Genomic DNA, 27,295 nt, shown 5'->3' with positions numbered 1-27,295 from the left:
GTGTGGGTGTGAGAAAGATGAATGAATCTGATCAAATTTTCTGTAGAACCTTTTTGTAAAAGTAAAACCAGCTGGCAGATTCAAACTGAAATCCTTACCCTTGACATGCTTGTTAAAAACCAACCAATCAACTGATTAGACTACAATTTTCATTTTTACTTCAGAGATTTTGCCCTTCCTGGACAAAAACAAGGAGCCAACATTGAAACTTAAAAAAAAAAACCCTCTGGGTAGTTGAAGCTACTGAAGTATAACATGGATAGTCATGTTATTAGTTGCCCTTGAGACCTTTATTCTAGAAAGAGCTGGGTGGAGAGGGAAGGCAGCACAAGGCTTGAAAGACCTGAATTGAGACTTTTCCTTTGGCATTATCAGTAAACATCTGTAACCATCAGTTTTTAATCTGTAGAATGGGGATGATAACATCAACTTCATAAGAACTGAGATAATATATGTAAACCATTTTATAATCTTTATATTTTATATTTATATATATATTTATATTTTATAATTTTATAATAATGTGTTATTCAAATATCTAGGTATTATTATTATCATCACCTACCAAACTGACCCTTTATTAGACACAGAACTCCTTTGTATGGTACTGAGAGTTGTTACCAGAAGAGAAGACATTCCCTTGGGAAGAAAAGAGGGATTAAAGCAGACATGAAATTCCAAAGAGCCTATCAAGATTGCACAACATCTTACCTTACAACTCTTGCTTTTATTTTTGTTTCCTCCAGTAACTACCTGCCCCTTATGACAAACCTTGCTTTAAAAAACAAAAAAGAGTCAATTTGTTTTACATCATAATCACTTCTTGAAATACTCCAGGAGCTGGAAGGAGTCCCAAACCATCCCTGACATGTCAACTATGATATGAATACTACTAGTAGTAAAAATGATTATAATAATATATAATTTGATAATAGAAAAAGGATAATTCAAGGAAAGGCAGGAAAGATCTATATTAGACACAACACTGTAGACCTCTCAATTATTTACTAAATAATTAAGAGTTTCAATTTTTGTGAAGTCCATTGTAATCTTTTTCTAACCTATTTTCTTGCTTGTTAAAAAATTAAAATAAGAAAGACTAAGCTGTGTGGGCTAACTGTGACATCTATAATAGCCCTACCCCTCCCTTGTTTTTGTAGTTCATAATATTCCTCAATTCTGTGAGAAGCTACTTTACATAGATTTTCCATTTAGAGATAAAGGATAGACTCCAAGGCCAGTGAGATAACCATAGTCATCTCCAAGAAACTGCTGGGGTTTGCTGGGAAAAAGTCAGGGCAAGCTGAGATAAGTCATTCTTAGTTTGCTGGAAGTACTGAGAGCTGAGTATTCTAACTAATGAGCTTGACCATCTGGATCTTGGCCAGTCGATGTCCTCCAAATTTCTCAGGATAGATTAAAAGCAAGATTCTGCTGACTAATTACCAGAAGAAGGGTCTTTTCTGCATAAATAGCAAAAAATCTCAAATGGTGCTGGCTGCCTGTACTGCACAGATGGGGGAGCTCACTGTCAATTGGAAGATATTCTTCCCATTCTTGGGAGGAATTTTGGAGCTCCTGAACTTTTCCTCCATCATCTCTTAATCTGGCTAGTTTTGTAATATCATTCAACAGGCACTGAGAAAACATATGTAAGGTCTTCACTGGGCTTTCCTTTTACTTTTGTTGACATGGTGGTGACTCTAATACATAATCATCCATTAAAAAATCATTTGCTACTAGAGGTTGGAGAAAGACTGATCACCCCCCTTAGCTCAGAAAATCCCAGAAAACAACCCATTCACCCAAAGACAACCCTCCCTCTCCTTTACCTATCCTTGGAAACAAAGAATACTTAAATAAACCAATGTCACTGGCTTAAAGGGTATGAAGAGCTTAAAGACTTTCCTTACATAATTCAAATACTTTTCCAAGGTAAACTTAGGCTATTTCAACTACAGTTAAGAAAATTTGATTTGACAGAATAAAGACAACAAAAACAAATTTCATATAAATCAATAAACATTTATTAAGCACCTACTATGTGCCAGTCACCATGCTAATCACTGAGTCTACAATTTAAAAATAAAAACAGTCCTTTCCCTCAAAGAATTTATAATCTAAAGCCAGAGACAACACAAAAGGAGGCAAAAAAAAAGGGCAGAGTGGTATACAAGAGGATTTTTTGTTCCATGAAGTGAAAACCAGGTAGAGTAGCAGAGCCCTCTCTTCAAGAAAAGGGCAAATGACTGTGATATGCTGTTATATTGATTATCATTCAAGTATATTTTGGATTATAAGGTCCAGAATCCAAGATTCCTTTCAGTTCTTTAATTCCGTAAATTTATTTTTCTACATTTGTTCCATATTCAATCTAAACATTTTCTCCTTTAAAAGTTTGAGTAAACCCAATTACTTTTTACTGCGATATGATTATGACAGTTATAAAGAGGGCAGTGATTTTGTTATGAGACAAAAAGTAAGTGGCTCAGAAGCCTACTGAGTCATTGAAATCCTCTAATTTATGGTGATATCATTAAGCTGGAGTCTACTCTGCTGGGCTTCCTGGCTGAAATGAGGCCATCTGCTCATCTTCCCCCAAAAAGCAGTTATAGAGTTGTTTCTCCTATTCCCATTAAGGCTGAAGGTGTTTCAGCTCTTTTAACATGTAGCTTCAGGGGCTATCTCATTCATGTATATTTCAAACTCCAGAACCACAGCCAGCACAAGACCACTGGCTTAGGCTAAATCTTTCTTCAGTAGTCCTTGGATTTTTCCTACATGACTACTCCTTGAGCTCAACCAGCATTTATTTTAGGGTAAGAATATGCCTCCCAATTCATTTCTCTAAACATCATGTCAATCAGTGGTCCATGTGAATCAATCACCTAGGGAACAAGATTGAAAGGGAAGTCCATAGAGCTGTTAATGTTTTTTTTTTTTCCCCTATTAGAAAAGTACTGCCTTCCCAACAATAGGAAGCACACACTTGTATTTATGCTAAGTTTAGCCCTCACAATTATTGATTTGGGGGTCTTTTGATGGTTTATGGCATTGCAATATCCTGAGTACTTCTCAATAGCATAGTTTTGATAGCTCATTTGTGTTATATGGAATATTTTTTGTTCCTTCAGATATATTTTCAAAGTTAGAATTGGATCATTAAAAATAGACCATTTCCAACTAGAGTTAATGCCATAATAAAGTACTTCACTACATCAATGGTTACATATACAACACCATCCCTTAAGTAAATGCTTTTTTCTGGGAACCCATCAGGTTTTAAAATGCCACTATAGGAGTTCAATGGGGATATGAAAGCAGATTTCCTCTCTTGTATTCATGGATATTAAATTTCCAAAGATGGAAATTTCTGATCTATTCTGAATATACAATTTGTTTTTATCAGCATTCTGTGAAGATCAAAAGCATGTTTCCATGGGACAGTTTTTAATGCAGTTGGTAACAAGACAAAATATTATGAATATCATATTATTGGAAAAGTAGTCCATTTTGGTAAATCCTTACGTTTCCTAGGAAGCTGAAGTCATTTCTTATGCTTTAGCAGTCCAAAAAGGAAGAAAGATTCGAGAATAAGGCTACTTTCCCCTGAAATTCGTGATATGTTGGAAAGAAGGCATATAAAATGTAGAAAATAATATAAAAAATAAAAAATTTGGAGCAGGAAGGGACCTCAAAGACCATTAAGTCCTATCCGTCAATTTAAAGTGGGGGAAACTGAGGATGAGAGAGAGATGAAGTAATTTACTAGGAAATGCAAATGACTGTTGTCAAACACAAACTCATGTCTTATTCCAAAGTGAGCTCTCTATGGTCTTGAATAGGAATCAGTTATTGTCATTATTCAAAAATAGGCAAACCTGGGTGAGGCAATAAGGAAGACAAGTTCAAATCCAACAGCAAAACTTACTGGCTATGTGGCCCTGGGAAAATATTTTCCATTGTTCTGCCTCAATTTCCTCAATTGCAAAAAAAAATGTACATTTCTTCTAAGGTTGATGAGATAACATTTACAAAGTATTTGCCACAGTACTTGGCACATAATAGTCACTTAATTAATATGTTTTCCCTTCCTTCCAACAGTAGGATATTATTTTCATTTTTGTAATGCACAAAGTTTATTGTTTTGCTGTTTAGCAAGCAAAGTGTATGACTACCAAGAAGTAGGTGGAGAAAATGACATATTTGGGTTAATTTAAATAATATCTGTGGATTTCTACTCTCCCACAGTTATTGGGTGAAACTGAATTATTTAAATTTTATAGAAATATAGGCTGAAAGGGACTTCTGGAGGTCACCTAGTCTCTCCTTTTGCCTTGAGGAAAATCATAACTAAACCATGCCAGATATGAAATAATTTACTCTGCATTTAAAGTCTTCCAATGAAGATTACAAAACCTATGATAAAACTTGCTATTCCCAAAGGTAGATTTTGAGCAAAATTATTTCCCAGCTAGATCTCTAATAGCATTTGCTTTGATTAATTAATTAGATGGAAACTTGCTACATTCCCCCCACAAAGAGTGGCTAATAAGCCTTTTCTATCTATCTTATACCTGTGTGGGGTTATGTAAAAGTTTTAATGAATTTTAATTTTAACTATTTTTAAAATTAATTTTAATTTTTTTCATTTATCCAGCCTTTTTCTTTCTCCCCCAACAGTTGTTATTAAAAGAGACAGGAAAAGGAAAGAAGGAAGGAAGAAGGAAGGATGGAAGGAAGAAGGAAGGATGGAAGGAAGGAAGGAAGGAAGGAAGGAAGGAAGGAAGGAAGGAAGGAAGGAAGGAAGGAAGGAAGGAAGGAAGGAAGGAAGGAAGGAAGGAAAAGAAGGAAGGAAGGAAGGAAGGAAGGAAGGAAGGAAGGAAGGAAGGAAGGAAGGAAGGAAGGAAGGAAAAGAAGGAAGGAAGGAAGGAAGGAAGGAAGGAAGGAAGGAAGGAAGGAAGGAAGGAAGGAAGGAAGGAAGGAAGGAAGGAAGGAAGGAAGAAGGAAAATCATCACAATTTTCTACATTGATCATGGTTTTATATGAAATTCTCTTTTTTTAATAACTTATTTGTTACATTAAAATACCTAGATACCTCCTGCCCTCCTCTCTTCTCATTAAAGAACACATTATTTGACCAAAAGGTATATGAGAAGGAACTTATGAGAAAGAGTACTATCCACACCCACAGAAAGAACTGTGGGAAAAGTAGAAGGAAAACATATGCTCAATCATGTAGGAAGTTGAAGTTGAAACTAATGAGATAGGATCCCACAAGCACTGCCCCCTGGGTGGTGCCAGACAAATTAAAGAACTATAATTGGTTCCTGAAGATGTGATGTGGGAGAGCTAGTGGGTGGAGAAAACTGCTTATAAAGATGAGACCAGGAGTATAGAGGACATTCTTACTATGATAGAGATTTGGCCTTGGATTCTAAGTCTGACATTGGTGACTCTTGCTGAAGGGTCTTTTGATGGCTTCTAGCTGGAGATTGGAACCTGAAGTCTGACTTTTTTTGTAAACCCTTACCTTCTGTCTTGGAATCAATGCTGGGTATTGGCTCCAAGGCAGAAGAGTGGTAAGGGCTAGGCAATGGGGGTCAAGTGACATGCCTAGGGTCACATAGCTGGGAAGTGTCTGAGGCCAGATTTGAACCCAGGACATCCCATCTCTAGGTCTGACCCTCAATCCACTGAGCCACCCAGCTGTTCTCCTGAAGGCTGACCCTTGCGCTCTTCTGGCTGCAGATAGGAGCACATGCTGGTGGTGAGCTTCAATCCACCAGAACAGCACATAGTGTAGTAGGCTAGACGACTCTCTGCCTCTTTCCTACTTTTCCCTCTCATTACTATCTCTACTTTGATGAAATAAAGCTACTAAAGTACTAACAACCTCATAAATAAATTATAATTATTATTATGCCAACTTTGTCTTATTTCTTATTTCTATTCAATAGTTCTTTCTCTGCAGATGGACATGCAAAAGGCATTCTTCAAACAATATTTATTTTGCTATATATAATGTTTTCTTGGTTTAGCTTATTTCACTTTTCATAATTTTGTGCAGGTCTTTCCATGATTTCCAAAATTAACCTGTTTTCCATTTCTTATAGTGCAGGAACATTTCATCACAATCATACCGCAACTTGCTTAGCCATTTCCCAATTGATGGGCATTCCTTCAAGTTTCCATCTCTTTATCACCAGAAAGAGAGTTGTTCTAAACACTTTAGAATATAGACATTAATTTCCTTTTCTTCTGATCACCTCAAAAAATAAATCTAATAAATATTACTCCGTCAAAAATGAATACACAGATTTGTAACTCTGAGGATAATTCCAGATTGTTCTCCAAAATAGCTGAATTAGTTTACACTTCTACCAACAACTCTCTATAGCTGTCCTCATTTTTCTACATGCCTCCAACACTTGTCATTTTACCCTTATATTGTTTTAGCCAATCCAATTGGTATGAGACAATAACTCAGAGTTAGTTTGATTTGCATTTCTCTAATTAATAATTTTAGAGCTTTTTTTCCATATACTTATAATTTTCACCTCTTCATCTAAAAATTGTCAGTTCATGCCTTTTCACCATTCGTCAACTGGGGAATAACTCAGATTTTTATACACTTGACAAAGTTCTCTACTTTAGAGATGAGACCTCTAACCCAGGATTATAACCCAGTTTATACATTTTCCCCCAAATTACTTCTTTTTTTTCCTAAGATTGGCCATATTAGTTTTATTTACACAAAAACCTTTAAATTTAAATGGATTCAAAATTAGCCACTTTATATCTCACAATTCTTTCTATCTCTTATTTATTTATAAATTCTTTTCCTATCCATAAATCTGATAGGAAATATATTCATTGTTCTTCTAATTTGCTTATGATATCTGTCTTCATGCCTATGTCATGTATTCATTTTGATCTTATCTTAGTCAATGAAGTAAGATTGATCTAGAGTTTCTGCCACACTGCTTTCTAGTTTACCCAACAATTTTTGCAAAATAATGAAAACTGAAAACTTAGATCTTGACTTCTGTCAAATACAAGGTTATCATTATCTTTTATTAGTGTTTGTTGTATGTCTGTACCATTCCACAGAGCTACTTTTCTATTTCCAAGTCTCTAACAGATAGTTTTGACAATTGCTACTTTATAAAAATAAAAAAAAAAAGCTGGTAGTACTGCACCTCCTTTTATTTTTTCATTATTTCCTTTCATATTCCTGAACTTTTGTTTTCCAAATAAATTTTGTTATTTTTTGTTAGTTTCATAAAATATTTTATGTTTACTTTAATTGAGATGGCATTGAATAAGTAGATTAGTTCAGATAGAACTGTCATTTAAATTTTATTGGCTCTGCCCACCTATGAATAATTAATATTCCTCCAATTATTTAAATCTGACTGTATTTATTAAAAAAACTGCATAATTGTGTTTATGTAGTTCCTGGATTTGTTTCAGACAATATACTACTAGGTATTTCATTCAATCCACAGTTAGTTGAAATGGGGTTTTTCTTACTATCTCTTCTTGCAAGATATTGGTAAAATACAGAAATGCTGGTGATTTATTGTAGGTTTATTTTATATCTTGCTATTTTGCTATCATTATTGATAGTTTTAACTCATATTTTTAGTTAAATTACGAAGATTTTCTATATAAATCATTGTAAACTCTGAGAAAAGAAAGTTTTATTGCCTTTGTGCCTGTTCTGGTTCCTTCAATTTCTTTTTCTTCTCTTATTTCTATTAGTAGAATTTCTTAGACAATATCAAATATTATTGGTGATAATGGGCATCTTTGTTTCACTCCTGATCTTATGGGTAAGATTTCTAACTTGTCCCCTTTCCTGATAATGTTTAAAATAAGCATTTCTTATTATTCTTAGGAATAATCCACTTATACTTATGTTTTCAAGTGTTTTTAACAGGAATGAGTGTTGTACTTTGTCAAAAGCTTTTTCTGTAACTATTGATGTAGTCCTTATGTATTTTGTTACATTTTGGTTGATTGAATTGATTATGTTATTAGTTTTCCTTATATTAAACCATTCCATCATAACTGGAATGAATCCTATTTTTTCATAATATATAATTGTGAAAAATTGTAGTCTCTTGTCTAATATTTTATTTAGTATTTTTGAATCTATATTCATTAATGAACATTTTCTATAATTTTTTTCTCTTTTTTGGTATCAGGACCATATTTGTTTCATAAATGAAGTTTAAAAGTCCCTTCTATATCATTTAATATTGGAATTAAATGATCTTTAAATATTTGGTAAGATTCTCTTCTGAATACATCTACTACTGTGTTTGTTTTTCCTTAGGAAGTTCATTTAAGGCTTGTTTTCTAAAATAGGTTTATTTAAATATTATTTTTCTCATATTTTGGCCTAGACAATTTACATTTTTTGTAAGTATTCTTCCATTTCTCTTAAATCATTAAATTTGTTCCCATATACTTAAGCAAAATAACTCCTACTAATTGCTTTGATTTCCTCTTCATTAGTGCTAAATTTGCCCTTTTTATTTTTGATGCTAGTGAATTGGTTTTCTTCTCTGTTTAAAATCAGATTAAGCAATGATTTATTTTTTTCATAAACAGCTCTTTATTTTATTTATTAATTCAATGGTATTCTTCCATTCAATTTTGTTAGTCTTATCTTTATTTTTAAGGATTTCCAATTTTGTATTTAATTGGAGAATTTTACTTGGTTCTTTTTCTAGCTTTCTCATTCTTTGTATTAGTACAATTCTCTATCTAGAGATAGGCAATGTTACTTATTGTTTCTCTGCAGTCATAGTTGTTTAATTTGTTAATCTAGATCCTAAAGCCTTTTGTTCTTCCAAAATTCATGTTAGAGAATATATAAATTGTTATAATTCTTCTCCCTTTCCTAAACATTTGTTTACGGTTGATGTCCTGCATACCTGGAGACCAAACTGACATCATTGGATCATGTCTTTTGGCTCAAACATAAATTAAATTTAAATGTGGCAGACTTGTACTAAGTCCTCAACTTACTCTTTCTTCCAATCAGCCAAATCCAGTGGCACGAAAAAAGTCACAACAACTGGTGATGGTTTGAGATACATTGGAAGTTGTTGTCTGACCACCCTACAGAGCACCTGCTTTAGGCACCTTCATAGCCATTAGAAGAAATTGTTCTCATTTGCCCATCTTGTAGGAGGAAGTCTTCATATGTTTGTGGTAGACACTCTGCTAACTCACTACAGGTTCAAGACTTGTTTGTTACTCTCAACCTGGTTAAGCCCACCTTCCAAGATGATTTGTTGGGATGTGACTGCTTCATGTACTACAGCTTCTTGGAGCTGTAGGTGAGAGCGTGGTGGCAGGTAGACCCCAAAGGAGGAAAGTAGTTCTGAAAAAAGCTCCAGCAACCCCTGCTCTAAGGAGGATTGATCTTCCCTCCACACCCTGAAGAACCCTTTACATTCATTTTACAAGCATTTTCAAGTCCCTCTGAAGCCTTCTCTCTCTTCATTTCTTATAGCATTAATATTCCATTATAGTCATACTATGATTAGAATAATCTTTCTCCAACTGTTAGGCATCATCTTAGTTTCCAGTTTTTGTGTCAGCATAAAAAGAGCTTCTGTAAGTATTTTTATATATATAGGACCTATTTCTTCTTTTTCTTGAACTCTTTAAGATACAGACATAATAGTGGTTGGCATTGCTGGATCAGAGATAATACAGTTTAATAAACTTTGGAGCAAAACTTCAAATTATTTTCCAGAATAGTTAGACTACTAATCCACGGTTCCACCAAAAATCTAATCTGCCTGTTTTCCCACAGCACCTCCAACATGTCATTTTTTAATTTTTGGCCAGATTTTTTCAATCTCATGGATTGGCATGAGAGATAGAACCTCATATTGGTTTTATTTTTTTAAGCTCTTTAATTATCAGTGATGTGGAAAGAGATATGGATATCAGTGTATACCTATGTATATGTACAAATGTATGCCTGCATGTATAATGATAGAAAGTATAAGTATCTTCCCTTGAGAAGGTAACATTTTCAGACCATTTATTCAAGAGGGGAATGCCTTTTATTCTTACAAATCTGAATCAAGTCCTTCTACATCTTGGAAATGAAATGTTTATCAGAAAAATTTGCTATAAAGATTTTTTTCTCCAGTTTATTTGTCCATCTACTCTTAGCTACATTGGATTTGTTTTTAATATCCTACCATCAAAATTATCCTCCCCCCCCCCACCAATCTTCTCTATCCTCTATTTGTTCACAAGAACTTCTTACTTATATAGATCTGAAAGATAATTCTTTATAGTATTTTTAAAATGTTTTCATATACCTTCTCTCAATTGTTCTCGATGTACCCATTATGGGGTCAGTGGAGTAAATAGGATTGTCTGTATTTTCTTAGGTCCTTTGATCTGGAGCTGGAAGGAATTTTAGAAATCATTTAATCCTATCTTCAAATTTGGCAAATGAGGAAACTTAGATGCCCCAAAGTGATATAACTTGTCCATAAAAGCAAAGGATGTACTGTCTTTGTCTTTGTATCAACAGAATAAAGTATGGTATATGATAGGTGCTTAATAATATCTTGTATAATATCAATGTATATCTGAGACTGCATATATGTACCTTCTGATATGTCTGCATCCATATATGTACACAGCTTAGAGCAGTGATGATGTGCCTTTTAGAGACAGAGTACCAGCTCCACCCCCATCCCACTCTCCAGACCAAATGCTATGCCCCAACCCCCTACTCAACCCTTGGCTCCCCCTTACCCCAGACAGGGGAGGGAGAAAGCACTCCCATTGGGCTGTGGGGCAGAGTGGTGAGTGATGAGAACTGCATGTGGAGAGGGGGAGGAGAGTGACTTGTGTGCTCCATGCCCTTCCAGTCCTACTCCCCTCCAGCTATGTGCCACCCTCTGAGCTATACTCTCCTCAAGCCTAGTTCCTTTCAAACTCTACTACAGGAATCACCCCCACCACAGAATCAACAGGCTGCCATATGCATGGCATCCTCATGCAGCATATGACCCCCAACCCCAGCACCTTACCCTAGAGAGGGAAGGGGGAAAGCCCTCCCATTGGGCTGTTGGGCAGAGGGACAGGTGAAGTGAGGAATGTCCTCAGGGGCATGGAGAGGGGGAGGAGAACAACTCCACTCTGAATCCCTCTGCCTTTCTATGAATGAACTCTGAAAGGCAACTGTAGGCATGCCCACAGAGAGGACTCTGCATGCCCTTTCTGGCATTTATACCATAGGTTTGCCATCATGGACTTAAGGAATTCTGTGAGAAGTTGTCACTATCCTGGACTTCCACAGATAGTACGGAGACTTGACATTGGACTTGAACAAAAGTTGTCCTGATTTCAAGGCTAGTTGTAGGTCTGCTCTGTCTTGTTCTCTTATAAATCTCAGATTTTGATGCATTGCACACTTAGATGTCCAATGGAATTACAAGTGATGATCAGCATTTTAATCATGATATATACACATAAATACACACACACACATATGGAGAGAGAGAGAGAGAATAAATTCAGTTTTCAGTGAAAAGAATAGAAATGTATGGATAGTTTCACTGGTAAAGAAGAATTTGTAATCTGAGAACAATGAAATGAGAAAAAGGAAAAGAACATGATTTCTAAAAGTTGAAAACAGAAAGCAAAGTGACTGTCATTATTTCTCCCCACTTTCAAAGCCTGGCTCTAGGGTTCAGGCTGCTCCCATGGTCCTTCTGCAGTGAAATGCAGCTGCCACTTTTTCATCCTAGGGTGGACAGCGCTGCGCTCAAGCAGGCCACTAAGCTTGCTGGCTTGGAGAATGTGTTCATCTGAGCCTGAGTCTCTGGGAAAGAGCTGGCTTTTACTCTCGTGCTGAGTAGGCGTTAGAACATGCGCTCGGGTAACCTTCTTTACAATATAATCTGTCAGAAAATAGCTCCAGCAGTTACAATATCCCCATTCTCATTTAATTAGTATTTTTTAAGTCTCCTAAGAGAACTCTTGCATGGATCAGCATTCATGAATATTAAATATAAAGGATAAAAATCTTACAAGTAATTTGGTCCTATAAGTGCTTTACTTGTTTAAGCAAATCTTTTGTATTTATCAGCTCATTCTCCACTGGATCTTAATTCTTTTCAAATGACTAGCTTCATCCTTGGATCTGATGCAGGTCACAGCTTGGTGCTTGGATCTACTCAGCCTATTTAAGTGATGTGAGCATCAGTCCACAACTTGAAATATCGAGACATCCTTGCCTTATAAAAGTGACGTAGAATAATATGTCCAAGTCTTTGGCACACAGCCACATGATCCAGGAGGAGTGAAGATTCTGGAGAGTAATGGCTAGAACCACAGCCTAGAATAGTGCCATTGGCTCTACTTCCATATTCCAATGGATTCATGGTCTCAATGGTGTAGTCACTCCTTCCAAGCAACTCATGCCTACTTATCCTGAGCTGCCTTTGTCCATGCTCTTCTGTGAATATACGAGATGGAATGCAATCCCTACCAATATTAGCTTTTATTTCCTAAGGTGATCAGGGAAAAGGATTATAACCTATATGCTTTAAATGCTGATAGCAGCTCTCTCTGTGGTAGCAGAGAATTAGAAGTTTAAAGGGATATCCATCAGCATGTGGCATGTGATTGTGATGGAATATTACTGAGCCATAAGAAATGACAAGGAGGGGAAGTTGGGTGGCTCAGTGGATTGATAGCCAGGCCTAGAGTTGGGAGGTACTTGGTTCAAATCTGTTCTCAAACCCTTCCTAGCTGTGTGACCCTGGGCAAGTCACTTAATCCACATTGCTGAGCCCTTACTAATCTTCTGCCTTGGAATCAATACATAGTGTTGATTCTAAGATGGAAGGTGAGGTTAAATAAAAGAAATGACAAGCAAGTTAATTTTGGAAAAAAGAAAGGAAGACCAACATGAAATTATGAAGAGTAAAATGATCATAGCCAAGAAAAATTATATAGAATAACTGAAATAGTGTTTGAAGAATGACTTGTATCTGTCAACCTCCAGAGAAAGAACTCATTAATACAAATAAATGGCATAGATTTTTTGTGCAGGTATCTTTTTTTGTAAAATGAGGCTTTTCTAATGGGAGGAGAGAAAGGGAGTTATTTCAAACAAAGACATACACACACATATATATTTATATATATTGAAACAAACATATATACTAACACTGAATATACACCAATATAGGCTAACCATTTATCATTTCTTACTCTTCATATTGGATCATTAGAGAATAGACTTAGAATTGAATAGAAACTGAGGAGCCAGCTAGTCCTACCACTTTATTTCATAGACAAATAAACCAACTTTCAAAGAATTTAAATAACTTGCCCAAAGCAAATTAGAAAAGTGGGAATCAAATTCAAATTCTGGCTTCAATTTCAGTATTCTTTCCACCACAAATAGTTCCAGCTCATCTTTTTTGGGGGGGGGGTATTCATATATTATTTTGATGACATCCTCATGTAGAATTCCACATTAATGGGTCTATGGGGTAATCGGAGACTTCTAGCACCTCTGATATGAGATTGCTGATGCAATGCCACTTATCCGCTTTTGATGGCCATCTGTTCTGTGAGTCCAAGAATCTCTAGCATACACAACAGCAACATGGTAATATAATGGCAGATGGACTAAACAAGGTTGAGGATAATCAACAGCCCTCAAACCTGCTGGTAAGAGAAGGGAATATCTAACCCGAGCATCTGAAGACATCTCTCAGCAGAAGGGGAAGATGAGAACAAATTGTTCCAAAGACCATGAAGGCAGCTGAAATGGATGATGTTGAGCATTTAGAGCTTGATCAGACATGAAGATGCTGAAGTCATCTACTCTCTCCTGGGCCATAGTCATTTGTCTTTACTTATTTCTTGTCACTGGACTTCAATGACTGGCAGAGAGTGAGATATGATTCTATGAAACTCTGTCTCATTTAAAATCTATTAACAATCAAATGAAGACATTTTCTCATGATGTCTTTAGTCCTCTTCAAATAATTAAGGACCACCAACAATAAACTGTTCACATCCATTGTACAAATCCAAATTTTTGGATGATCTTTTGTCAATATTTCTGATACTGTCATAATCTAGAGGCATATTGACATTCTTTAAAATTGGACCTTATTTTCATAGTGAAACTTTAGGTCATTCTTAGAACTGCAATTACCAGAGGACCAACAACTCCACTTTCCCCTGTCTACTTATTTCTGGTACTAACTCATGCCCAGTTGTTGTATCTCTCTAAGATACTACATATATGTACATATGATGCACAAGCTCTTTGACTATTCTATCCAAATGCATGGAGCTAAGTGTCTCAATGGAGAGAATGATGGCCTCAGAGTCAGTGAGCCAATAATATTTAAGTTTAATTATACTGTGTGACCATGGACAAGTAACTTAACATCTCTTATTCTGAGTTTCTTATTCTAAACAAGTAAGAATAATAGCACCTACCTGACAGGGTTGTAAGCATCAGATGTGATACTATACAGAATAATCAATCATCACTATTCATGGGGATAGTTTTCCTAAAAATTGTATGGAAGTCAAAAATGAGAATGTTGATCCACTAAACATATAAGAAAAAGGGACACAATCACCAAAGATTATAATCTCTCACTAGAGTGCTAAAAGTACCCTTTTCTGCATACAATTCTTTGTAACAAAACATCAATTCTAATAATACAAATTTTCCTGATATAGAGTCTGTAAAATAACTCACAAAATTTAGAGAAGAGAAGAGTAATGCTGAAAGGGACCAGGAAGGTCAGGGGCAGCCATGTTAGAAGAACCCAGAAGTAAAAAAAGGGAAAGGGGCATCTTGCCTTCTCTAATCTCCCTTTCACCCTAGAAAATGAAATGTTTTTTTCATGAAAAATATGTGCATTGGAGGGAATGCGGGATGCCATGCCAGAGCCTGGAAGTTGGCTCAGCCCCTCCTCACTCTCTACTAGGTTGATGGAATGGGGAATGATGCCACTGCCAGCCAGTGCTAGTGAGAGGACAGAGGTGAGCATCATCTTATTTACCCACAACTTTTTTTTTCCATTTTTTCAATTCCCCCATCAAATATTTTAACAGTTTCTGGAGTGGATTCAAGGACATATTTCCTTCTTTTGGAGATTTAACAAATAGTTGATTCATTAACACCAAACTTACACTTAAAAGAAGTTGCAGAAATTCCATCACAAACCCCTTTGTTTTCTCACTAAGTTACACAACTGACTTTGAATAGTTTTGCTGGAGTCCAAAGGACGTGTTCTCTGTTCTGGTGGCACAATTACAACCCCAAACTTGAGTTTTAAAGTTAAACAATGAAAATATACAAGGAATATTTGGGAGCTCTTTACAAGGGTAGAATGAATAAGACAGAGAAGGAGCTAGCAGCATCCCTCTGACTCCACAAATTTGGGCACATCCCACCTCTCTTTTTTTCTCTACTGCCAATAGCCATGAATGTGCAAGTTTGCCAGTGCAAAAGTAAAAATGACATACTAATAGAACCACAGGAATGTGTGAACTCACAAAAGCTTAAAGAGTAAATGCTGATGATTGATTACACGTGTGTGTATGGATGTATAATACACACATATATTCACATATGCATATTATAACGGTTTTTAAACTTTAAAGCATTATATAAATGTTGGGTATTATGTTACAGCCTGAATGATAACTACTCTTGATCTACTTTGTTTTCCCATGTGGATAGATAGACTGAACTGTTTTGAGGGATTTAAATTACATAAAGATCTGGAACTTAAGATAGTTAGCCCTATGTCATCCCCCAAATAATTATCTCAAGAACATTGAATTCTCTAAAGAACCCCTATTCTGGGGGCAGCTGGGTAGCTCAGTGTATTGAGAGCCAGGCCTAAAGATGGGAGGTCCTGGGTTCAAATTTGACCTCAGACACTTCCCAGCTGGGTGACCCTGGGCAAGTCACTTCACCCCCATTGCCTAGCCATGACCACTCTTCTGCCTTGAAGCCAATACACACTATTGATTCCAAGATGGAAGGTGAGGGTTTTAAATAAATTTTAAAAAAGAACCCTGTTCTATTTGGATTCTACATAAGGCATCCTCTATTATATGTATCAAAGATCTTAAATGAACACATTTCCCTATTTTATGCCTCAATTGATCTTAACAAGTTGTGGTTAAATCAAATACTGACACATTCTCCATTCTGGTATGATTTTCACAATTGAAAACACTTTGGGAAGACACTGATGTATTGTTGGCATACTTGTGATGTGAACTGATCAAACCATTCTGGAAGGAAATTTGTGAACTCTCCCCAAGGGGCTAGAAAACTGCATGCCCTTTGATTCGGGATAGACCACTACTGGGTCTGTATCCTAAAGAAATAAGGAAAGGGGGCAAAAGACCTACGTGTACATGAATAAATATTTATAGCAGCTTTTTTTTTTTTCACGGTGGCATAGAATTGGAAATTGAGGGGATGTCCATCAATTGAGGAATGGCTGAAGAAATTGTGGTACATGTTGGTGATGGAATGCTATTTTGCTGTAAGAAATAATAAGCAAAAGGATTTCAGAAAAAGCTGGAAAGATCTGCAGGATCTGCTGCCGAATGAAATAAGGAGGACTGGGAGAACACTGTACACAGTAACAGCAATATTGCATGATTCTTATCTGTGGAAACTTGGCTATTGTCAGCAATGCAGTGTCCAGGGACAAACCTGAAAGACTTATAATGGAGAATTCTATCCACCTCCAGAGAAAGAACTGTTGGAATTGTCTTTCACATCAGTGTATTTATGGTTTGATTTCAGGGTTTATTTGTTTATGTATGAGGGTGCTCTTACAACAATGATCAGTATGGAAGTATGTTTTGCATGACAATAAAAATAAACATTTTAAAATAATAATGATATCTCTAGCATTTAGTACAGTTCCTCACACATGCTAGGTGCTTAATAATTGATTATTATTGTCTTAGAAAAAAAAAAAAAACCTTATTTTTCCTTGAGGCAAAGGATTGGATTTGGGAGCCTTTAACCTGTGCAGTTCTGAATTCTGAATCCTAGTGAAATTCAAATGCAGAAAAGAAACTAACATCAGTCATGGGGACAATCTTGGGGCGCAAAGCAAATCTAAAGTCCCACCAGATTTCAGATCTGCACCCATTGATGCCCAAAGGTATTTTAAGGGGATATTTCTCTTTCATACTCCTAAAGATTAAAACGTTTTTGAGGTCACAGATTAGCCAGTAAATTGTCTGCCCAGGAGAAAATTTACAAAGGGCTTTTTTGTCCTTTATTAATTGTAAAATAATGGATTTCTACAAACTTTCGCCTGTTCCCCATTCTCTTATTCTACAACAAAAAACATAATTAAACATTATTGGTAGCATTGATGACTACGGTGAATGAAAAAAGAGACCCCTCTTGAGGGATCAGCACATGGAACTAGAAAGTCAGGACATCTCCATTCCAGGATTCAGTCTTCTAATCCTCATGAATTGGTTATCTACCTACAATGGGTCTCAGTGATCCCAGGAGAGTGTTGAAATTGATTGAGCCATTGAACAGTGTAAAGAGTGTTGGATCCAGAAATTAGGTATAGAACAACATCTCTCACTATTACTAAGATAAATTCAAAATGGGTACATGATTTGAATGTAAATGGTAATAACATAGATAAATTCAAGGAGTATATAAAATTTTAATTTTCAAACTTGTAGATTAGGGAAACCTTTACAACTAAATCAAGCATAGAAGGAATCACAAGAAGTAAAAATTTCATTTTTATTACATGAAATTAAAGAGGTTTTGTACAAACAAAAGCAATAAAGTTAAGATAAAAAGAGAAAAGCAGAAAAATTTACAGAAAATTTATAACAAATTTTTTCCCTGATGAAGACCTCTTTTCTCAAATATAGATGGAGTTGAGTCAAATTTATAAATATACAAGTCATTCCCCAATTGATAGTCAAATGATACGAACGGACAGTTTTCAGAAGAAGAAATCAAAGCTATCTATAATCATATGAAAAAAAGTTCTCTTAGAGAAATGCAAATTTAAACAACTCTGAGGTACCACCTCTCATCAGATTAACAGGATGGAAAAGGAATATGACAAATGTTGAAAGGATGTGGAAAAACTTGGATATTAATACATTGTTGGTGGAGTTGTGAACTAGTGGGACTACAAGACTGCATATACCCTTTGATCCAGCAGTAACACTACTAGATCTTTATCCCAAACAGATCAAAGATAAAGAAAAAGGACTTATGTGTACAGAAATGATTCAGAGTAGCTCTTTTTGTGCTGGCAAATAATTGGAAGTTGAAGGGATGTCCATTCAATTGAAGAATGACTGAACACAGATAAGATGTAAAACTGTTGTGCTCAAAAAAATGATGAGCAGGATACTTTCAGAAAAACCTGGGAAAACTTAGATGAGCTGATACAATGTGAAGTGAGCAGAACCAGGAGATCATTATACATAGTAACAGCAGTTTTTAATGACGACTAACTATGAATGACTTACCTATTCTCATTAATATTATCAGTCAATACAATTCTGAAGGACTCATCATGAAAAAAATGCTATTTACTTCCAGAAAGACAACTGGTGGAGTCTAAATGTATATTGAAATATATTTTTTCCATTTTATTTTTCTTGCTTTCTTCCCCTTTGCAATATGGCTAATATGGAAATATTATGCATGATTTCATATGTATTTAATATCACATTTCTTGCAAAAGACATTCCATCATCTATGGACATTTTCCTGGTTGACCTTCCATGCCTAAAATGTTATCTCCCTCCTTGTTTTTTCCTCTTAGCTTGTCTGGTTTCCTTCATCACACTTAAAACCCTGCCTCCACAGCAAGTCTTTCCCTAGCCTCTTTAATGTCAGTGCCTTCCCTATGGCATGATCTACAACTTACTCCATATATATTTTTACGTGCCTTGTCGCTTTCATGTTGTCTCTCCTATTAGAATGTTAATTCTTGTATGGTTAGGGACTGTTTTATCCATTTCTTGGCATTCCAAGTTCTTAGCACAGTGCCTGGTACATTTTCAGTCTTCATGACCCCATTTGGGGTTTCCTTGGCAAATGTAGTGGAGTGCTTTGCCATTTTCTTCTCTAGCTCATTTTACAGATGAGAAAACTAAGGCAAAGAGTCAAGTGATTTTCTTAGCCTGGTACATGCTTAATAAATGTGTGTTGATTGATTCAGTTTGTCCATTCAAGTGATTAAAATAATAACATGATCCACTTTATACTGAAAACAAAATGAGTGGGCCCACTCAAACTTTACCTTTATCTTTAAATTTAAATTGGTCCAGGAGTCTGAAATGAACATCATATTAAAATAAAATGATGTCCAGTGGGGCAGCCACTAGATTGGGAGGTCAAGAAGCATCTGAGAAGTGATGATACTTTTCTCCCAGAAACTTGGCTTCCAGAATTCTCTATGGAACCAGAATTTTGAACTAGGTGACCTCTGGAGACCTTTGGAGCTCTAAAGATATTATCCATATATTCAGTTACAAAAACAACTGAAGGGACCAGCTAGGTGGCTCAGTGGATTGAGAGCCAGGGCTAGAGTTGGGAGGTCCTGGGTTCAAATCTACCCTCAGACACTTCCCACCTGTATGACCCTAGGTGAGTCACTTAACCCCCATTGCCCAGTCCTTAGTGCTCTTCTGCTCTAGAACCAAAATGCAATATTGATCCTAAGATGGAAGGTAAGGGTTTTTTTTAACAAACCATATGTTTCTGAATGTCTTCTCATCCTCATTAATCTGTGTTATATTCTTGACCTCACATATTATTCTTCTACCAAAAGGCACCCCCTCACAAAAAGAATCAGAGGCATAATAATCCGGGCATACCAACATTTTGAGGACTCTACATTCAACCTTTCAGTAATGCTAAAGCTTCTATTCTGGCTATGACCTTTCTTCCTAATTTCCTTTGCTCAGATGGTGTAAAGAAGAGGGAGAAGGGAAGCATGCCCTTGCCTAAATGATTAAAGTTCCTTTTTTCTCCTTTTTTTGTTATTCACTTTGGAGCTCATAGTCATAAACTTTTTCAGTTACCTAACTGGAATCTTTCTTGCTCAAATTGTGTTCCAATTCCTGTTTTTCAAGTGGAAATTAAGAACTCAGATTGCTCAGACTAAGCCAAAATTAACTTTCTGCTGATATCTGGAAATGTGCACAGACTGACTGAACTTCTGCCAATAAATGTCAGTTTCATCGCTCTGATAATGTGGCTCTTTTTCTCCAATGGTATCTTCTACCATATTGGAAAGAGAACTGGTCACCAATGACCTGAAAAGGAGCTCCTCATGGAATAAAAGCATTCTTATGCATTTGATCTCTCTGGTTGTACAAATACAGAACCTTCGAAATATGTCCCAGTTATAATTAAAGCAAGAGAAAGAAAAATTCTCTTTTGACTCACAAACTCATTTCTTCTAAGATTATCGTAATGTTCTAAGTACGAGAACTGTGGCTACTCCATGTCTTTGCTTGAAAGCTGCAAAGACTCTTGTCAAAAGAAAATGCAGGTCAAGTGAAGAAGATTGAACTGGAGTTTGCATCCTAGACCTGCCAGTTACTCTCCATGTGACTTTGGGTAAATAACTTAACAGCTCTGTGTCTTAATTGCCTCCATTACAAATAAATAAATTGCATTAGGTGATTTTTAAGTACCCTCTCAGCTCTAAAGACATGGCGTATGCTGTGTGACCCTGGGCAAGTCACTTGACCCCCATTGCCTAGCCCTTACCACTCTTCTGCCTTGGAGCCAATACACAGTATTGACTCCAAGACGGAAGGTAGGGGTTTAAAAAAAAAAGACATGGTGTATGATAGCCTACTCAGGAACTTCATAGGGTTCTATTTCCTCATTGGAAAATTGAGGTGAGTAAAGGATGTTGGACTACATCAGGCTTCTTGACCTTTGTGATATGATGGACTCCTTTGGAAGTCTAAGAATGCCAATGGAACTTTTCCTAGAATCATGATTTTAAAGCCATTAAACAAAATATATACACTATTACAAAGGAAACCAATTTTATTAAAATAATGCTACCAATGCTTTCTAAGCTCTCGGATGCCCACTTTTAGACCATGTCTTTCATCTCCAATTCTGATACTCAGACTCACATGAATATGTTATGAGGGGGCCGACCACATTTGTTTTGTTTTTCTTTTTGTATCAGAGGATCATTTGGTGAAGGTGGTTATTTTCTCCTCCCTTATTTTTCTCAGTCCCTCACTCTTTTTTTTAGTGTATCCCCACAAAGATATTGTAATCCTCCAACCAGGAAGTGAAAGAAATCAAGGGTGGGAAAGAAGGGGCCATGCCATGCTTCCTAGGGGAAAGCCTTAGAAAATTCATCCCAGGCACACACACTAAGGCAGCTGAAGGCTTCTTTGTCTCTCTGTGGCTGTGTCTCTGTCTCTGTATTTCTCTGGTTCTGGTTCTGTGGCCCTGTCTCTGTCTGTCTGTCTCTGTCTGTCTCTGTCTTTTTCTTTCTGTCTCTGTCTGTCTCTGTCTCTGTAGCTGTCTCTTTCTCCAGTATTTTCCATTCACATTTCAGGCATCACTTCTTTCTGATGGGAATTCTCTGAACTTCTCTAGTTCCATCTTCTGACTCCCATTTCCTTTAGCCTGCTGCACTCTCTTTACCAGATTATCCTGCTATATCTCATTCTCAATATACCTGAAGCCAAAGTAAGCCTCCCTTCCTAGCCCAAACCTGCTCCTTCAATCAAGGCCAGCATCCACCTTGCCTAATTCAGATTCTCGTTGCTTCTTGCCAATTACAAAATAGCCAGCCACTATTTCTTCTTATGCAAAGCTGGTCAACCTTCGAATTCATGCTCTATATTCCAATCTGATTACTCCGCCAGCAGCCCTCCTGCCACCAGGAGACTCTTGAGGATCTGGAGGCCTCTTGGGGGTAAGGTGACATTCCCAGGCTCTGGGGACCTCCCCCAAATGCTGTGTCATTAATCCTGCTTCCTCATGCTTTATATTCACTTCCCTCGCACCTCTTCCTCAAGTCTAAGGAAGGCTGTCTAGTTAGGAGGTCATCTGGAAGTTTGTGAGCCCTCATCCATTTTCTCTCCACAGCACTGCCTTCTTCCCAAAGGGCATACTTCCATCAGGTAAACCCTATAGCAGTAAAATAGGAAATTTGCCCTCCTCCTTGTATCCCCCAAAGATTCCATTTAGTCCAAGGACTTCATCAGGAGAAAATAAACTAGAGGGTTTGACTCTTGTGTTTTGACTCTGTTGTTCAGCCCAGGATGTGGCTTTGGGACCCTGACTGGCATGGGTGAGGAAGGAAAAAAAGTCAACTACCTGAAATTTTAAAGCACGACCTAATTATTTGTCCTCCAACTGTTTTTTGGTGAACTTAGAAATTAGGGAAGGAGGACCAAGTTGGAAGGATTGGCGATAAGGAGGCTATCAATGATGTTCTGAATTCTAAGAAGAAAGGAAAGAGTTTGATTAAAAGGATCTTTGAAAAGCCTAAATTTTAAAATAAATTATAATTGTCCACTCAAAACTTTGTTTTCATTTCTTATTTTGCTCAGTGAATAAAATAAAGTCCTTTATAATTGAAGAGTCAATATGTATTGGGCTTTAATAAAAGAAAAGGGAGAACAATCCTGGGGTAAATATACCAGGGATGTGTGCTATATTATATGTTTGTAGGTATATGATACATACCTGTGATGAGGCTCCAAGATGCATCAATTATCTTCCAGCTCCCCATAGATGTTTCACTGATCTGTAACCCAAAAGAACTCAGGCTTATGAAAGATTTGGGTTTACAACCCAGAGTCACCTATCCAGCAAAACTGAGTATATTCTTTCAGGGGGGAAATGGTCACTCAATAAGAGAGATTTCCAAGCATTCCTGGGGAATAAGCCAGACCTAAACCAAAAACTGGAAGTCCAAACATGAGACCCAAACACGAGACCCAAAAAGTAAATAAGAAAGGGAACATGTAAGGGACTCATTAAGGTCAAAATGTTTATATGTCTACAGGGAAAGAGGATCTCTGTAATTCTCAAAAATTACTCTTAGTGGTAGAGAAGATAGAAGGAATTTACTCAGAAAGAGAGTGAAGAAGTAAGCTAATTATGATGACATGATGTATATGATGATATGATATGTATGTAAATGTGATGGCATGAAATATGCATGTATTATATGCATGCATGTGAATGGCATGTAAAAAAGAACTTGACTTTTAGAGGTTTTAATCTTATTCTAGATGTATGAAGAGTCTCAAAGAGCTGAAGCTTAAGCATGCCTGAGCTCTGAGCTAAAAACAGCCTAATGGAGATCATTCTTCCTTTTATGGGGAAGAGGTACCACATTAGCTGAGTACTTCTGACTGGAACCAGAATGCAGAAGCAGAGAGGAGCTTGACAGCCGCATTTCCAGAGACATCATGCTTCCCAGTGACCACAAGAACAGCAAAGCAACTTCTAATCAGGAACACAGGAACATTACATGCCACGTGACAGCAGAGGGAGAAGCTCCATGGTTTCCGCGGGTGAAATTAGATCCTGCATACCTTGAGCAGATGTATTCACTCTCAAATAAAATTGGCCGTCGCACATGTATTCTCTAAATATGTCCAAAGATGAAATGCATATTTTGGGGCACAGTTTAGAGGGGAAATGTTTTCTCCCTCTCTTTTCTTACGCATTGTGACATTAAAAGTCAGATTATCTTCTCCAGTTGACCAACAATGATAATCATGTTGATAAAGAATTATGAGTTACACTATTAAGTTATCAGTGACCTACAACATATACATTCAGGGCATCATTTCCTTATGTGACAGAAGTACAAAAGGTGATTGTTTATTTCTCAGAATATCTCAGTACCTCGTAATGCTTTTTACATTCTCTTTGGCGATACCTGTCCCCATAGGAATCACCAGAAGTGGGCAAAGATCACCACATGTCAAAGATCTCAAGAGTTCTTCCATCATACATCAGATACACTCTCAGGGAACAAATCACATCTTTCAATTCTTCACGCCAGGTAGACATGTAGTTACCTCTAAGAGCCAGTCAGGGTGTCACTAACTTCTCTGAATCCTCCCTTCAGCTTTCATTCTGGTGAAACCTGTTAATCCTTGTTATCACTGGCACATGAAATCCTGCTTCTTCCTTATAGTCATGTCCTCCAAGGAGAGTCACACCCCTACTTTATAGTCCAAATGGCTAAGAAGTCCTCTTAACTTGCTTTCTCTCTACCGCATGCTTCTACCTTCTGGCCTCCTGGCAAGTCAGGTATTCAATGACCACTTCAAGACCTACTCTTTATTATATGTTATTCCCACAGACATACACACTTTTTGAGCCTGTTTTACTACTCTCTAAAGGAATCCCTTCTTACCCCTGATAACTAAGAGTGTGCTGGTCAACAACTGACTCTCTACATAGGTATGACATACTTTTGAGTTTATTATACATCATTAACATTTTCCCAAAACTTTCTTAAATCTAAACAACCAATAAACCAAAAACTCAAACTCTGATCTGGTTTCTGATCTGATCCTCTGATCTGATACTGGTTTCTGGGGTATAAATACTCTCACAGAAAACTTCTCAGGTGATTGCCTGGCTCCAGCAAACCACAGAACTGAGCTCTTTCAGCTCCTTCAACTTTCCTTGAAATACTGAACCCAATCTACATTTTATGGACTGGGCACTGGCAGAAACCATTGGCAGGGCAGTTGGACATTCTCCTTGCTGTGTATAGTTGCTGTCCTCAGTTGTCTGTCTCTATTCCTCCTGGACTTTGGTGCTTCTTTTCAGGATGATCTGTTATGGCAAATGGACACCTGTTCCCTAAGTCAGGAGCTCATTTCCTGTGCATTAAGAGACTCCCAAATAAGATTCTGTGTCTATTAGAGCCTTTCTGTCCTGTAGTTGGGGAGGGAAGGAGGCACTTTTTTCACATTGTCTCATAGAGGAAGTTCTTTGCTCCTTGGCTGAGTTGCTTGACTTGTGACTGGCCATAATACAGATAAAAGCCATCTCTGATTGTTTATTATGAGCTCCATTATAGAGAACCAGCTGAAAGCCTTATGGATCTCTTTCTTTCTCTTCTTGCCTTTTCTCTCATGCCTGCTTGGACTCCAGTCACCTTCTTTCCTTCTTCAGTCTCTTGGTGTTTTTATTCCTGGCTGGCTTCTAGCAAGGTCTCTTTGTCTAGAGTTGGTTTTGCCCCAATTGTGTAGGGCTTCTTCTACTATAGTGACTTGGGCATTGGAGAACTTGTTTTCAGATCCTGTCTCTGACACTTACTGGATATATGACCCTGAGCAAGTCATTGAATTTCTTTGGGTCTCAGTTTCCTCATCTAAAAAACAAAGATTAGACTAGATGCTTTCTCAGGTATCTTCCAAGCTGATATTAGTGATTTTTGTCTCATGCTATTTGAATTTGATTATTTTCTTAAACCTGTACCTTCCATCTTAGAATCAATATTGTGTATTGGTATGAAGGCAGAAGAGTTATGAGGGCTAGGCAATGGGGGTTAAGTGACTTGCCCAGGGTCACACAGCTAGGAAGTGTCTGAGACTAAATTTGAACTCAGGACTTTCCATCTCTAGGCCTGCTTTCTATCCACTGAGTCACCTAGCTATATCCCCTTCCCTTTTGATTATTTTTAACAGCTTATTTCCAAATCCTTAAACAAAGGTTGCTGCCACTTGTTATCTATGGGAAGGACTTAAGAAGAGATCCAGTTCTTCTGAGATAATGAATAGGATAACCATTCACCTTACCCCCAAAACTACCACTAAGATTCCAGCGTCGTCCCTCCTCCACCCCATCTCTACTTCTTTGCTATGTTTAAAATACCCCTCCTGGGAGTCTCATGTCCAAGATCCATGAGGACCCCACATGGAAATGGCATCACCTCTCAGTAAGGGGTCAAAGGACATAGAAACAGGATTCAAAAGAAGTGGAAAGAACTATCAACGACAGGAAAGGTGATTGGAAGTCATTGATAATAAGAGAAATGGAACTTGGCCCCTTTTCGCTCAGATCTCAGTTTTTAAGTGCCTTCAATATTTTATCTCATTTCATTAGAAAATACTTGTGTAATGTTCTTCATCTCTTTGAGTATTCATGAGCATAAACCTGGGCCTGAGACTGCCCAGATTCGGGAACCCCTTCCCTCAAAGATGAAATTCTTTCCAGTAATTTTGCCCTGTTAATGCCTGGCTTGAAGTGTGCCTGGATATATGTGCTCATGTTTGTGTATGAATGTGTTTATATGTCCATTTAATTACATACATATGTAGAGGAATAGACAATAGAATGGATGGCTGGAGTGAGAGAGACATAGATGGATACAGAGACAGAGAGGAGAAGGAGGAAGAAGAGGAGGAGGAGGAGGAGAGGAGGAGGAGGATGAGAGGAGGAGGAGGAGGAGAAGAGATCCAGACTCCTGATTTATCTTCTGCTTTCCAGGCATTTCAAGATGTGAGGTCCTCCTTAACCACTTCAGATCATGAACTCTTCTGCAACTTTTGCCTTGGACGCGTGCCTGGGGTCCTGCAAAGTAAAGGGGTCTTGCAGAGGGTCAAGCAGACAGCAGGGGTCAGAAACCAGAATTGAAGGTAGCCCATTCAGGCCTGGCGGTCAGCTCTCAATAGACTTTGTGTGGCTACTTTTAGGGCAGAGAATTCTCTCATGATTTTGAATTTTTCTGCCATATGATTTTCTAAAATAAAACAGCCAAAGGCTAACTTTAAATAAATTGCTTTATTTTCTTGCTTTCTCTTTCTCAATTAAAGGGATATCAATGACTATATAGCCATATCTTCACGCTTCTAATCTCACGATAAAGAGCTTGGAGCAGTATGAAGGGGATGACATTTTCCAACCCACCACTATTTTCAATGAGAAAATATGCGAGCGGAGACTGACATTTTCTTTTCTCTGAATAAAAATCTCACTCCGCAGTTTGGGGCCTCGTCTTCTAAGCCATGAATACAAATGATGTACCGGTCTCACCAGGAGAAGAGCTTTGGGGGTGATCTAGCATGTGTAAGTATCTTTCCCCAGGGCATAGCTAACCTAAGACAGAACGAGAATCTTCTTGGCTGAGGGCCATCTCTTCTAGAGTCCTCTTCCTCTGGAGACCAAAGGCATCGCTAGGATCTCAAATAACACTCTCGAGCCCCCTT

At 37.3% G+C, this 27,295-nt stretch overlaps 1 long non-coding RNA gene across 1 annotated transcript in view; it reads right to left on the bottom strand.

Moving 5' to 3' along the window:
* Nucleotides 1–27,295, bottom strand: part of LOC130455824 (uncharacterized) — a 34,683-nt gene that overhangs the window by 5,107 nt on the left and 2,281 nt on the right. Inside the window, exon 2 of the long non-coding RNA XR_008913986.1 lies at nucleotides 22,800–22,860. This is a non-coding gene — a long non-coding RNA (uncharacterized LOC130455824). The remainder of the gene's footprint in view (nucleotides 1–22,799; nucleotides 22,861–27,295) is intronic.

The sequence above is a fragment of the Monodelphis domestica genome, chromosome 8, assembly GCF_027887165.1.
Source record: "Monodelphis domestica isolate mMonDom1 chromosome 8, mMonDom1.pri, whole genome shotgun sequence".
Classification (NCBI taxonomy): domain Eukaryota; kingdom Metazoa; phylum Chordata; class Mammalia; order Didelphimorphia; family Didelphidae; genus Monodelphis; species Monodelphis domestica.
Note: the sequence above shows the minus strand (reverse complement) of the source record. Positions and strands in the feature narration are given on the sequence as shown.